The sequence below is a fragment of the Macrotis lagotis genome, chromosome 1, assembly GCF_037893015.1.
Source record: "Macrotis lagotis isolate mMagLag1 chromosome 1, bilby.v1.9.chrom.fasta, whole genome shotgun sequence".
NCBI classification, from domain to species: domain Eukaryota; kingdom Metazoa; phylum Chordata; class Mammalia; order Peramelemorphia; family Peramelidae; genus Macrotis; species Macrotis lagotis.
The window spans coordinates 766,867,061-766,883,322 of NC_133658.1; the positions used below are offsets into that span (position 1 = coordinate 766,867,061).

The window sequence follows — 16,262 nt, forward strand, 5'->3', positions numbered from 1 at the left end:
CCATCCATAGAAATATTTCCCAACCTACTACCTGGCAACCCTTTGCTGTTTTGTAAATGGGCACACCTCCTCACGACGCTGTTGAGGTTTACTGAGGTTCCTTCCTCTCAGGATTCACTAGATTCCTTTCTGAGAACAAACTGGCTTATTGGAAGCAAGGTGGTGGGAGTTCTTCAGGCAAACAAAGGAGATCTTTGGAAGGAGTATTACCAACATTTCTGAAGCCACAAAGGCTGCCCTACACAGGGATAATAAATCTTTATCTCCCCATCTTGTTTTGTAAGGTTGGCAAGAATACACTGAGGCTCCAAAGGGAGATGATGTAGGTGGTGAGAACTTTTGCTGAATGTCAGCATAAAGGCTCAATGGAGCTACACAGGCCTTGCAAAATCAGAGAGATGGAGAGGCTCCCTGGCAGAACCCACCCCAAATGGATAGTCATGTGGAGGGTATCTTTCTAACCCTAGACCCTGAATTGACAAGAGCCTCCTTCTTTGAATATTTGCTCAACAAGAAACTTGAAAGTGAATGAAGTAGATGTGGTCTGCCAGTGGATCTTTTTCTGGATTGCCTTCTCTTAAATGGACAAAAAAAGACCCTCTATTCATTTCATATTCTCTCAACAATAGACCAGAATCGACTAGTGGATTTCAAAATCTTGCATAAACCCATTCCCCTCCCCCACCACATACTGCATGAAGCAAATTTTTTAGCAACATGTCCCCATACTTTCTGCCCCACACCAAAATTCTTCAATAGAACTATTTGCCTTTCCCCTAGAAAATTCATTAATAATAAACACTCAGAGGACAAAGGGAGCAGTTCAGAGATGACATAGAAGTACAGTTGACAAAATTGCCATTTGGTGGGTTGGGGAGGGGGCTGATGAAGGAGAATGTAGAACTGGGGAAGTCTGGTGTTGCCAAGGCAACTGCAGTCAGGATTCAAAATTCAATAAATCCAGGAGTGAATTAATTAAATGTCTGATCAAATATAACCCAGGAATGATGTTATAAATATCCAAATAGCCCTTGGCAGAAAAAAAAGTTTTCCTACCCCTAATGTAGAGTTAAGAATGATCTCAAAGTTGGGAAACTGAGTGACTAGAAGGATTTGGGGTGTCATTGATAGAAAAAAAGGAAATTAAGGGAGGGATTGTTTAGAGGACAATTAATGAGTTTGATTTTGGACATGTTGAGTTTGAGGTGTCTATAAGATATCCAAGTATATCAATCCAAGTAGGAAGATAGAAATGTTGGACTGGAACTCAGGAGAAAGGTGCTATAGTGATCTAGGGTTTATCTGCAAAAAAAGTGATAGGATCTTATGAGGTCACCCAGGAAAAAGGATATAGCAGAGGACACAGGGAAAAGGTCCCCAAAAGAGCTTCCAAGAGTAAACATACCTTTTGTCACTAAAGTGCCACTTGGTCACAATCAATCAATCAATCAGCAAGTATTTATTAAGCACTTACCATATCTTAGGCACTATCCTGTGGAAACAGAAAAAATGAAAAAATTCTGATGAGCCCACATTCTAGTGTCAGAGAAAATAAGTACTTATAATAATGTTCAGTGTAAATTTAACATATACTTATGTAATAATACATTTATATATAATATATAAAATATGTAATAATATGCAAGATTTTGAATACAAATACATACAAAGCAGATAAATACAAGGTAGTTTAGGACAGTTGGAGGGATTGGGGAAGATTATACTTGAGCTATATATTAAAGGAAAAAGAAGCAGTGTATAAGTAGGGTAGAAGAAGGGAGTGACTTCCAAGCATGAAGAACAATCAATACAAATGCAAGGAGACAGACCATGGAATGTTACAGGTGAGAAACTGAAAAAAGTCCAGTTTGGCTACACAATAGAGTGAGGGAGAAGGGGCAATTTATAAATAAGGATGGTGGAAAAACAGGTTGGAGGCTGGTGGTGTATGAAGGCTTTAAGAGCCAAACTGAGGAATTAATATTGCCTAAGGGCCATAGGAAGTCACTGGAATTGGTTGGAGAGAGAGAGAGAGAGAGAGAGAGAGAGAGAGAGAGAGAGAGAGAGAGAGAGAGAGAGAAGGTGAGTCATACAATCAGAGAAGCATTTTTAAGGAAAATTATCTTGGCAGGAATGTTTAAGACAAAGTGGAAAAGGGAGAGACTTGAAGTACAGAGACCATAGGTGGCCAGATGCTCAGATGGGAGATCTCCAAATTTTCCAACTAGAATATTTTGGATCGTTTTACATGTCATTTTTACTGCCACTTATTTTCACTTTTAAGATTATGAACTACTTATTTTTACTTAGTACAAGTATTCCCAATACATGTCTAAATATGCCTTTCTAAGGTTTTTTACCTAAGAGTCAAACAAAGCTAAATGTCCCCCTCAGTTAAGGTTTTAAATGGTACCCCCTTATGCTTGAAAATGTCATAATCTATCAGAGGCTTTTAAGACTTCATTGTTAGGGGGCAGCTAGGTGGCACAGTGGATGGAGCACCAGCCCTGGAGTCAGGAGGACCTGAGTTCAAATGCGGTCTCAGACAGTTAATAATTGCCTAGTTGTGTGACCTTGGGCAAGTCACTTAACCTCTTTGCTTTAGATAAAAAAATTTAAAAAGACTTCACTGTCACCCAGATCATTTGTTTTTTTTTAAAAACAAATACATATATGTCATAGAGCTGAGGTTCTTGGCACTAAATGTATATACACTTTAAAAACATATTTAAAAGTATTGGTCTAGTGGGGGGGATTGGGTTGTCTAATATTGCATACACTGTCAGATATAAACACTATGTCAATTGTGGTTTTGCCTAATTGTTTTTCTTTGTTACAAGGAAAAGTTCGTTTGTGAGGGTCAGATTATATCTTGATATGACTACAAAATAAAAACATAAAGCATTTTAAAAATAAAACATTTTAAAAGATAACCATCTTTGTCCCTCCTGAGTGTTCAAATGTTGACTAGATGACCATTTATTTGTTGTTTATATGGTATAGGACATTTTTGTTCCAGTATAGGTTGAACTAGATCAGTACGGTCAATACTCAATTAGAAACAAGAACCATTAAAGCCCAAGTAAGCCCTAGGATAGCTACCTATTGACTTAGAAAATGTTATACATACACATACATGCACATATATACTTTTATTAATACAACACATTAAAATCAGACTAGAAATCTATTTTAATTTGATTCACACCACTTTTGGTGAAGTTAGGTGGCTCAGTGGATGGAGTGCTGATCCTGGAATCAGAAAGGTGCATCTTCTTGAGTTTCAGTCTGGTCTCAGACACTCGTGACCCTGGGCAGGTCACTTCACCCTGTTTGCCTCAAATCCTCATCTTTAAAATGAGCTAGTGAAGAAAATGACAAACCACTCCAGCATCTTTGCCAAGAAAACCTCATGTGAAGTCATGAAGAGTCAGATTAGATTGAAAGACTGAAAACAGGTGAACAAACCCAATGCCACATTCAGAGAGTTATGGGTCACTTTGGGTGCTGGGGCTAGGTGTTTACATTTTCTGACTAGATAGATATTTGAGGTTTCTTCTAGATCTGAGATTCTATGATTGTGCTGAGACCTGGAATACTCTTCTTCCCATCTCTGCCTCTGATAATATACTACATTTCATAAGAATTACTGAGTTTCTCTCATTTTTACCACAAAGTTTTAAAAATATCATTCATTTTTACATCAATACATCTATAAGGATTCTGTTTTAAATTATTCTTAGCCCTTACATCACTCATAGCCCTCCTTGGTAATAGAACCTACAAGATACATATACACACACACACACTCTTGTATGAACATACATAAACACACATACCTAATCATTTTCCAACTGACTTCTATCTATTCTCTATCTCACCAACCCCAGGAACCTTCTACCTAGCTCTCCCTCACCTGCTAGCTGTCAGCCAAAGCTGTGTGAAGGATGCCGCAACTGCCCCATCTGCTGGTCAAGTACGTCAGGGTGCTCTCCTGGCCTGAGACTGACCTCCCCAGACCAAAGAGGAGAAGAAGCACAAGCTAATATGCTAATATTACATGCACCAAAATACATCCACTTCAGGAATGGCTAGCCAAACAGTGGTTAAAGTGCTAGCATAAAGAAAAGCCTTAATGAAAATCATGTTCAATAAACAAAATATTTGTATATCTGTTTATATATAGATATAGATATATACACAGTAGGGCCTATTTATAAAGCTATTTTGCTAAAGGACAAGTTTAATGTTTGTGTAATAACCATGACTATGTTATAACCACATATAGCAAAATCCAGATGTTTTGGCAGGGGGATAAAATGACCCCTAAACAAATATGATTTGACCTCTGGTATATCCAAATCAAGGTAAAAATAAATTCTGTTGACCAAATTTCTCTATTTTAACTCTACTGCTTGGCATGTTGTGTTTTATTGTTGAGGACTGTAACTTTAGAAGAAACTGGTTTGTTTGAGTAAGTGACTAATGTGCATCCAGATCCAACTCAAGTGTAACTCGTAGTTTTGTCTTAAAATAAAATGGGAAATAATTCAAGTTTTCTAATAGGCAACTCTGCTAGTGGTCTCATAGATCTAGAACTGGAAGGAACCTTAATGCCCTTCTGGTCCATTTCTCTTATTTTACAGATGAAAAACACAGGACCCTGAAAAACTGAAGTTATTTTCTCAAGGTCACACCAACAGGAAATGGCCAAGCCGGTATTTGAATTCAGGACATGAGATTCTCTCCAGTAGGCATGAATAGTGTCACAGTCCTTTTGTACCTTTTGACAGGAAATGGGTATATAGCCTACAAAACATCAACATACATGTGTCTTTTTATATCTCCTTGAACCATAAAATAAATATTTAGTCAATAAACATTTATTAAGCACCATTTTATTAAGTGCCAGGCACTGGAACAGTTATATGTTTCAAATGAGTAAACAGATTCGATCAAGTGACTCTTCTGTTCAAAAATCTTTCCTCTCTCTCTATTGTTTAGGGAGTAAAGTTCCAAGGTCTTTTCTTTCCCAGATCTTCAAAGCCCTCCAGAATCTGTCATCACACTGTGTTTTCAACTTCATCTTCTGCTACTCTAACCTCAAAACATTCTCCTGTTGCCAACTCTAATCCCTGAACAAGCTCTGTTTACCCTTGTACTTTTACTTTTTTTCTCTATCCTAAGCCTACCATGTTCTCTCAAGAATGCTTTAAAGCCCAACTTAAATGTTGCCTCCTCCATGAAGCCTTCCCCAGTCCTCTTTATTAGCAGTGACCTCCCCCCCCTCATTTTGTGTGGCTCTTAAATAATGATTCATTATTTACGGATGTCTTTTCTCTGGCATTCCTCAATTCTGTCTATTGCCTTCTCTTGTTTCAATTAAAATTCTGTCTTAAAGAGGAAACCTTTCTCCCTCCTCTTGATTCTAGTGCCTTAATCTGTGAATTATTTCCTATATATCCCATATTTAGCTTGTTTTCTATATATTTGTTTGCATATTGTCTCTCCCATTAGATTATAAGTTCCTTGAGGACAAGGTCTGTTCAACCTCCTTTTGTATCTCCAGTCCTTAGCACAGTGCCTTAATAAATGTTGACTAAAATGTAAGCACCATAAGAGAAGTGATCATGGCATAGCTAATCTCTGTATTTTTCCAGCACAAGTTCAACACAGAATAAATACTTAATGAATGCTTGTTGAAATTAAAATATTTGAAGTGAGAGATCAGAGCTGTCCTGTGTTCTCTGCTCCTCTAGAAGTCTAGACTATAGCTAGAGACAGATTTCATCTTAACATAAGGAAGAACATTCTAATGAATAGAGACATCCAGTCGTTGCCAGGGAGATGGTGAATTTGTGAACACTAGAAGTAATGAAGCAAAATACTGACAACCCTCCAGGAGGAATGTTGTAGGAGAGATTCCTGTATTGGATAAGGTTAAGCTAGGTGACCTCTCAACTCTTTTCTAACTCTTAGATTCATTAATTACAATTCTAGCCTCCAAACATAGTGTGTATTTTTCTTCCATATTCCAAGATCAATCAATCAACAAGTACTAAGTAAGTTCCCAACATGTGTCAGACTTTTTGCTGGGTGTGAAGTTACAAGTACAACACAGAAATAATCCAGACTTAAAATGAGCTTATATTCTAAACAATCAACAGCAATTATCTATGCATCTGGTTTTTTTGCTACAAAACAGCCTAACATGTATATAGGATCTTGTTTGATTTTCACAATAACTCTGTTAAGCAGATAATACAAATGATATCAATTCCATTTTACTTATGAGGAAATTGACTTGACTAAGTATGTCAGAGCCACAACATAAAATCAGAACCCAAATCTCATATTCCTCCTACAACATACCACTGCCTTAAACTATGACTGATGATGATGATGATGATGATGATGATGACAATGAATCAGGACAGACAAGAATAATCCTAGCAAAAAGTTTCACATAAACCCTGTCAGATAATTAGTACAAACAGCATCATTCCCATTTTAAAAATGAAAAAAAAACAACAACTGAGGATCAATGAGGTTAAGTGACTGGCCTGTAGTCACATAGCCAGTAACTATCAGGGCTAAAATTCAAAATTCTCCTGTCTCCAAGATAAGGAGTTTTTCCACTACAACAAAATTGCTTTCTACAAAGTTAGGAGAAGGTATGATTGCATTTTTTAAAAATCTGCCATGCTTTATCATTTTGTCTCTGATTCACCTTCTCTTCAAGGCCTTTTGCAATCCCTATTTCTGATGGCTTCCTTCCAGCTCCTACTGCTTCTTTTCCCAGAAGCTCACAGCAAGATATCAAGCCATCAGTCTAAGAATGCTTCATTGGCAAGAATTCTACCTGCCCAATCACCAATATCCTCATGTGCAATATCCCCATTTCTCCTTGGAGACTGGCTGTCCAAAGACTGAGCAGACCCAGATCTGGGAGGTGATGACAGCTCAGTCTAATGTAGAATGATAAGGGCAATGGCTATGTGGAGTTCCATCCTACTCTCAAGAGGTAGTGCATAGGTGCAGAAGACTTCCATCTCAGGGATTTAAGAGCCTCACAAAGTGAGGGGGAAGGTCACTGATAATAAATAGGGTTGGGAAGGCTTCAAGGAGGAGGTAACATTTAAGTTAGACTTTAAAGCATTCTTGGGAGGACATTGTAGGCTTAGGATATAGAAAAAAAGTAAAGGTACATGGGTTGAAAGAGCTTGTTCAGGAATAGAGTTGGTAACAGAAGAATGTTTTCAGGTGGAGTAGTAGAAGATGAAGTTGGAATCAACCTGAAGGAAGATGATTCGTTGTTCTATTTTGTACAAGCCAACAAAGGGGACCAGAAAATCCTTTGTTAGGCTTGCAATGATATTCATCTGAAGTGACCAGCTTCCAAGAACTACTTTAACATTTAGCCCTTAAACTCAGAGAAAGGAGAGAGGAGGGTGTGATCAGATTGGTTATTTTCATATTTGTCTTAAAAAAGAATTATGACCTTCACTAAGTAGCATCCTCAGGGAGCAAGTTAATAAATAAGACCATCCAATAAATGATTGCATGTCTAGGGAAAAAACAAAAATAAATGAGTGGCAATATTCAACACATAATGAAAATCAGTTTCAAAACAAGAACTGTCTCTGACTCATACTCATTGCCCACTGGGATGAGGTTGGCAGGATGCTTCAAACTGGGCCTTCCAGAGTACTTATTGTACCCTTAAAAATCATCACAAGTCTCAGCTTTGGGAGTTTAGAAGCTTGATCTCATCAGCTCAGGCAGAGGCAATTAGGCTGATGAATTGATTCCTGCTAATCCAACTCAAGAGATTGGCCAATAAACCTGTGCATTTATTTAAACTGAGAAATATGCCTGCCAAAGAGACCAGGTATCCTCATTTGCTGGCTAGTACATTTTCCTCCCTATAAGAGAGTATGCTTTGAAAAACCAAATTAACATCAAGAAGTAGCTAGAAAAATCAAGGTCCTCTATATTAGAAATGCTTTGAGAATGTACAGTGGAAATTTGTATCCAGAGTCAAAAGAACTGGATGCAAATCTTGATTCTTTCACCTCCCTACTTCTATGGAATGCCTAAGTAAGTAAATAGTTCTCTGGGTCTCAGTTACTTTATCAGCAAAATGAGAGGGTTAGACTAAGAAGACTTCTGAAATCCCTGCTGGTTCTAAATCAATATACAACTCTTTAAGATTTATACAACTCTTTAAGATTTGTAAAGCACTTTACATCATTTTATCTTCATGTAAACCCTGTGAAATAAGTTCTCTAGATGTTGTTTTCCCTATTTCGCAGATGAAGAAACTAGGAGATGAGAAAGTTAAAATATTACTGGTATCACTAGACCATTAATGTCCAAGGTAGAATTTGATTCTTCTTCCCAAATGTTTCCTATATCTACCCATTAATACCTTCTCTTATAAACTAAGGGTGGATTGATATATACTAAGGGTATCTGTCTACCAAGTAAACAGGATATTCTTATAAGCCTGTTCAGAGTACTCTGTAAGAGATACGGTGAAAATTCGTACTCTAATTCTTTGCTTTCAAAACTCAATACAGACCCTTAATTCATATTTTTGGAATTACCATTATCCATCACCCTTCTTCATTTCAACATAATCTCATAAAAACATAATTCTTAGGGTTATGTATTTTTTTACATTAATTACTACCAAGTCAGCCACTTCCTGACAATAATATTATGGTTTTATATGTCTCTCTATATAAAGAGTACAGGAAATAAATAAGGTGAACTTGACATTTTAAACATGAGAAGGTAAACCACTATTTTGAGAGGGGTGGAAAGGGCATGTGATTTGTTCATTTGTTCATTTATTCAAGGTCACTTAGCTGGTAAGGAATGAAGCCAGTATTCAAAACCAGTTTGGAGAATAGTAGGGGGAAATACTATTCTGCATATAAATTTGACCAACAAAAAGGAAATTATGGGAACCTTAGGAGGACATGCCTACATCATCCTAGAATTCATGATAAATAAGGAGGGTTATGCTGGGCATTATCTGATATTTTAAGAAAGTAGATTTTAAGACATATTCCATATCCCAAGAGAAATGGGATGTTTTCAAGGTTGAATTTTTTTATAACACAAATTCAAATTATCCCAATGCCAAATAAGAGACTCATCAAACAAGTCAGATTTAGAAAGTAACTTCAGAGATTCTACCATAGTCTTGGGGATCACCAAGAAAAATAAAAAAAGATCTCAGATGCAAGATGTATTTTGGATCAGTTTATACTCAAAACCAAAACTGATAAAATTCTTGGTGATGTTTCTTTTTTTACACCAATAGGAAAACACATTTAATCAAAAAAATACATTTTATTAAACACATAAGATGAAAAAGAAAATTCCTCACATGTACAGAATGGTACACTTTCCCATAGATTACCATATCATTGGTGGGAGAAGAAATTCATTTGAAGAATGCTTATAGTCAAGGAACATTTATGAAAGAGGTTACATATGGAAGAAACTTGTGGTACAGGAACGCTGTGGAGAGGGTTTAAGAATGGGAGCAACACATTCTTCTCTGCCCCTACTTGTTGCCATCCATTTACCCTAGGCAACAGAACTGACTCCTGGCTAGACTACCAAACTGTCCAACTGGGATATTCTCTCTGCGACACTGCCATCTGTTGAACGCTCATGGTTTGTCTCTGTGACTTTTGCTGCCCTCTATTGCCATCTGCCAATCTTCCCCAATTATATGACCTTTTTCCCTTTAAGGAGAAAAAGTCTATCTGCTCTCTTAGCTCATAGTCCCTAGGGCTATCCTAGTTCTGGTTCTTTTGCAATTCCTTAGATCCAGTCATAGCAATCCTTAGTATTGTTGAATAGTGTTGAGCAAGAGGAAAATCCATGAAAGAATAGAACTGCTACTTTGGGTAGATGGAACAGTGACAATGGATGGCAAAAAGAAGGCAAAACAATGCACACCTGTTTCAATTCTGTTTTTCTCCACCATGAATGTTCATCAGACTATCAAGTCAGAACAAAAATTAACAATCAATTAAAACGCAAGACAAATGAAAAGATGACATAGAACAAAGTTCAAGTCACCAGGGCCAGAGACAAAGATAGAGACAGAAACAGACAGAAAGATAGACATATACTGGAGCTAGCTTAGACCAGTTTATGAGAGCCAATTGTTAAATTATCATTGTGAGCATTTACATTTTGGACATTGGCAAATGCTATAAACCATTTCTTGATTTATTATTTTGTTTATTATCTAGATTTTAAAAAAGTGATGGGGGGGGGGGCGGAGAGCAAGATGTCCACAAGAAGGGATCGAGTCTTAGGAGCTCTCTGATAAAACTTCTAAACTAAGGACTCTAACTAAACTTTCAAGAGACAGATCCCACAAAGGGACCCAGTGAGGCAGTTCTCCTACTCAAGGTAACCTGGAAAAGAGCAAAAAGGCTCTGCTCCCCGGGGTCGGAGGGGCGGCCCACCAGAGGGGTGGCCCACCAGAGCAAAAGAACTTCAGCCTCCTGGAGGTAGCCCCAGGGCACTGAGAGCCATGGCTCACAGCAGCAGGGGAGTCTCCTGAGCTGCACCCCGGGGAGCACGGGCACAAAGTGGGGGAACAGCTGGGGATCTCTGCCAGCGCGAGCACGTGGAGCCCAGCCCTAAGGGCACACAGCAAGCAGCTTGGTCTTTCGGCAGCCCAGACCCAGAAACAGAAGCAGGCGGAGCCAGTAAGCAGGAGCCCCCAGAGCATGAGCCCATTGAGCTGAGGGAGGGGAGTGAAGAGAGAGAGACTGCGGAGCTCTGTCCTCTGCCCCTGGAACAGGACTCTGGGGTTCTGACCACATTCAGATCCTGATCACAGTCTAGGCCCCCCAATAGAACAGCAGGGCCCCCTCCACCTCGGCCCATGGCAGAGGTGGGTGCTTATATGGTCATTCACAGACCAGAAGGGAGGACAGAGCCTCACACACTGAGATCCTTGTGGGAGTGTCCAAAAGCTCAGGAAGCACCCCAAAACCAGGCCCAGGCTGGGAAAATGAGCAAGCAGAGAAATAAGAGGAAGACTATTGAGAAATATTTTGCAAATGAGCTCAAGAAGGATCAAAATACTCAGTCTGAAGATGAGAAAGCACAAGCTCCTGCATCTAAAGACTCCAAGAAAAACAGAAATTGGGCTCAGGCTATGACAGAGCTCAAAAAAGACTTTGAAAATCAAATGAGGGAGTTGGAAGAAAAACTGGGAAAAGAAAGGAGAGAGAGATGCAGGAAAAACATGAAAGTCCGCAACTTAGTCAAGGAAATCCAAAAAAAAAAAAATGCTGAAGAAAATAGCATGCTAAAAACCAGCTTAGGTCAAATGGATAAAACAGTTCAAAAAGTTATTGAGGAAAAGAATGCTATAAAAAGCAAAATTGGCTAGATGGAAAAAGAGATAAGAAAACTCTCTGAGGAGAACAAATCCTTCAGACAAAGAATAGAATTCAGGGAGATTGATGAATTTAACAGAAACCAGGAATCAATACTTCAAAACCAAAAAAAAATGAAAAATTAGAAGAAAATGTGAAATATCTCATTGAAAAAACAACTGATATGGAAAACAGACTTAGGAAAGATAATTTGAAAATTATTGGAATACCTGAAAGTCATGATCAGGAAAAGAACCTTGACATAATTTTCAAAGAATTCCTACAGGAAAATTGCCCTGATATTCTAGAAGCAGAGGGCAAAATAGAAATGGAGAGAATCCACCGACCCCCCTGAGAAAGAGATCCCAAAAAACCAACCCCCAGGAATATTATAGCCAAGTTCCAGAACTCCCAAGTCAAAGAGAAAATATTACAAGCAGCCAGAAGGACACAGTTCAAATATCGTGGAGCTGCAGTCAGGATCACACAGGACTTAGCAGCAGCTACATTGGAAGCTCATAGGGCTTGGAATACAATATACCGGAAGGCAAAAGAGCTTAGAATGCAGCCAAGAATGAACTACCCAGCAAGGCTGAATGTCCTCTTCCAGGGAAAAAGATGGACTTTCAATGAACCAGGGGAATTTCAAAGGTTCCTTTTGGAATGGCCAGAGCTGAACAGAAGGTTTGATCTTCAGGACTCAGGTGAAGCATAGAGATTGGAGGAGAGGGGGGAAATATGAGGGACTTAATGAGGATGAACTGCATGTATAGAAAAATGATACTGATAATATTCATATGAACCTTCTCAGTTAATAGAGCAGGTAGAGAGAGCTTTTATAGTTGAAGCACAGGAGAAAACTGAATTTGAAGATAAAATATGGTGTAAAAATGGAGTCAATAGAAAAAAAAAGGGAAATGGAATGGGAGAAAGAAAAAGGAGAGGGGGAGTAGTCCAAGATATTTCACATAAGATTTTTTTTATTACAATGAGCTATTGCAATGATATGGAAGGGGGGAGGCAAGGGGGAAATGAAGGAACCTTTGCTCTCATCAGAGATGACTAGGAGAGGAAACAGCAAATGTACTTAATGGGGTATAGACAACTGGAGTAAGAAGGAGGGGGGAACAGGGGGAAGGGGTGGGGATGTGAATAAAGGAGGAGAGGATGGACCATGGGGAGAGAGTGGTCAGATATAACACATTTTCTTTCTTACTTCTTGCAAGGGGCTGGGATTGGAAGGCCTGTCCAGGACCATAGGGCCAGGTGGATTCTGGGCTTAAGGGGTGGTATGGGGGCTCAGGGCTTCTTTGGCCCCAGGACTAGGGATCTGTCTGCTGAGCCACTCAGCGACCCTACAGCAGAGTCAGAGTGAAAGGAGGGAGAAAATATAGTACATGGTAGTGGAGAAATAAGAAAGGAGGGAGTTGCAATCAGCAATGGCAACGTTGGAAAAATATGGAAGCAACTTTTGTGATGGACTTATCATAAAGAATGTGATCCACCCGTGACAGAGTTGTTGGTGTTGAAACAAAGACTGAAGCACATTTTTTGTTATTACTATTTGGGGGAGGGTGCAGGGCAAGTGGGGCTGGGTGGCCTGCCTGGGGCCGCATAGCAGGATGATCTTTGGGTGTCTGGGGCCGGATTTGGACCCAGGTGCTCCTGGCTCAAGGGCCAATGCTCTATCTGCCACCCAGCTACTCCTACTATTATTACTATTTTATTTTATTTTGGGTCTTTTTTTTTCTTCTTCTTTTTGCAGGGCAGTGGGGATCAGATGGCTTGCATGTCACATGGCTGGGTGATTGTTAGGTTTATGAGGCTGGATATGGACTCGGGTGCTCGTGGCTCCAGGGCTGGTGCTTCATCCATTGCCCCACCTGGCCATACCTACAATTATTACTATTATTTTTTATTTTAATTTTTTTCTCTCCCCTTTACTTTTTTCACCCAAGCAAGTCTATCTGTATTCATGGGGGGGGTATTTTGTTTACTTGTAAACAAGCATATTTTATTAATGTAAAAAAACATTTGTACAAAATGAGAATAAAAAATAAAAAATAATTTTAAAAAAGTGATGAAGAAAATTTTATAATGAAGATTAAGCTTAAAAGTGTATTATATAGGGGCAGCTAGGTGGCATAGTGGATAGAACACTACCCTGGAGTTAGGAGGGGCTGAGTTCAAATCTAGTCTCAGACACTTAATAATTACCTAGCTGTATTACCTTGAGCAAGTCACTTAACCCCATTGCCTTGGAAAAAAAAGTAGGATATGCATATATTTCCCCCAAAAAAGATACATTATTGTTGAACATTTACTAATACATGAAGAGAGAGAGGGGGAGAGAGGTTCATGGAGATGAAGAGAGGGAAAGATTTACAGGAAACAGAAGGAGAGGGAGGGAAAGAGACAGAGATAGAGAGAGAAATCCAAGAGTAGTTAAAGAACTTGTAGGTGGAATTGATAACACCCTTACAACCTCAACCACTATTGGTAAGCTTTGGGGGGAAAAAAGCCCATAGCATTAGAGATCAGGTTGGAGATGGAATAATGTCCTTTATTCAAAAGTGAGGTAAAGAGCTGAATTACTATAGGCCAATGAACTTGGTGTCAATTCTTGAAAACATTCTAGAATGCAATTGTAAATTGGCTGGACTTTTTAGCATGCCTAGCTTGTCCAATATTAAGCCATGTGGTTAGAGATACCTCCTTGATTGACTATCTGCATTTTTTTAAATGATGAAAAGGAAACACTCTTTCTCTTCCTACCATCTTTTCAGCAGCAATCTTTTTGGTTACTCTAAGCTAACTGGATAGATAGATTGAGGCCAGATTGTGGAAGGTTCTAAATGCCAGGTTGAACATTTTTATACTATCCTACAGGCAAAATGATGCATTAGAGTTTTTGAACATGGGAATTACCTGGTCAAGCCTTGGGAAGAGTCTTTTAGTAGCTGTATAGAGGATGAATTGGAAAGGGAAAGGAAAATGGAGGGAGACAGGTAGGGATACCAATGAGGCTGTTGCAACATTGTTCATGATATCTTTGTGGACAAGAGGGAACCAATTGTATATTTGGAGTTTGGTGGATTTAGAACTCACAGAATAACTGGAAAGGGTGATGATTGAGCTAACTATGAAGACACTTCTCTAATGAACTGACACAGTGCCTTGACCTGGACTCTGTTTTAGTTTTTTATTAATAACCATGAAGCAATCAACATCTTAGAAGGGGCCTAGGGCAAAGCTGCCAGTGCTGATCTAGACAGAGTTGAATAATCAACCCTGCCCTCCTTTTACATCAAGTTCCCAGGCACCAGGCCTCTCAACTCTCAGTCACCTGGAATCCAGCCATGGACCAGAGCCCTAGCCACCAAGGGAATACAAGAAAATTAACATTAGAACTAGAACCTGGGTTGTAATTAACTCTCCTATGGCTTATAAGTCATCTTCCTCTCTGAATTCCTGGGATTCAGATTTGAAGTTTGCTCAAATGAAAACTCTGTTCTCCTGCCAGCTTTGCCTGTTCCTTCAACCTTATTCATTTCAACCCTATTCCTTTCAAAGCCCTGTTCCTCCCCAGAGTCTTTCCTTTTTTATGCTCTCTGAAGCCCCCATCTTCTTACACTAATATTCAACTCCAGAAGACACTGCATACCTCATCACCACCTCTAGTACTAGAACTTTCTTCCATATTCCCCCCACACACACAGACAGAGAGAAGTTCACATGTCCTCTATTCCTTTCTTCCATTTCTATACCCTCATTCTACCTACATCACTTAGCTAACTCTCCTTAGAGATTCAGCTCATATTCCTATATAACCATATTTAGATCTAGTGGCTATTTTCTACCAAATCTCAAGTGATTCACTTTCATAAGGAGTTCAGCACTTTGGGTGACAATCTTCTTTATCACCCACGTAGCTCAAAAACAAACTTTGGTTTCCCACTTCAACAACCTCTTCAACATCTATTATCTACATTTTGGTTTTACTTTAGTCACACATAGGTATGGATCATACCTTGGATCTCACCATAACCCATAATTGTTCAACTTCCATGATCCAGAATTTTGAACTTCTTTTGGAAAATACCTCCTATCCATCTTTCTCTCCCTCTTCCCCAATCATCCTAAATCTATTCTTCCTCATTACCTCTAGTCATTCCAGCCCTTGGCTGCCTCCCAGTTTATCCCTCCTATCCTAGTCTCATAACCCTCCCTTCAAAATTTTTACTCTTAAGTTAACCTGACCAACTTTTCAAAGCCCTCTTGCCTCAATCAAGTGTTATTTTGTTCAATTGCCACTGTCTTCCAATACTTCAAACCTGGGTCATCCCTAACATCCCTATCATCTGGCCTTACCTTACCTAATTAATCTTTCTAAGGAAGACATATAGTTCTATCAACAGGGTCTTCTGCATTGGATATTATCAAATCTCAAGTAGCACCTTCCATATTCACCAAAGCAGAGGGCCTTGCATCATAATTAACTCAAAAAAATGGAAACTATTTGCCAGGAGCTTTCTCTGCCAGGAATTTCTTTCTGATTCTACCCCTCAAATTCTCCAACATCATATCCATATCTGTAATTCCTGAGGAGTCTGAAGTTGAAGAATCATTTGAGCTCTGGATTCTGTGTCGCAGTGGGGGAAGCTAAACAAATTCAGTGTCTGAACTAAGTCTGGCATCAATATAGGAACTCCAGGTCTTTAAGATGGTATAAGTAGATTAAGGTCTTTAAGATGGTATAAGGTATTAGCCCATTTTGGAAATGAAGTACATCGAAGATTTCATACCATTAGTGGGATAAAGCCTTAAGTGCTCATTAAA

At 39.0% G+C, this 16,262-nt stretch overlaps 1 protein-coding gene across 1 annotated transcript in view; it reads right to left on the bottom strand.

The window, feature by feature from the left end:
• Positions 1–1,477: 1,477 nt before the first annotated feature.
• The window catches only part of FAM76B (family with sequence similarity 76 member B), a 217,547-nt gene continuing 202,762 nt past the window's right edge, over positions 1,478–16,262 (bottom strand). Inside the window, exon 12 of the transcript XR_012474351.1 lies at positions 1,478–1,492. The gene's annotated coding sequence lies outside the window, so the exon portion shown is untranslated. The remainder of the gene's footprint in view (positions 1,493–16,262) is intronic.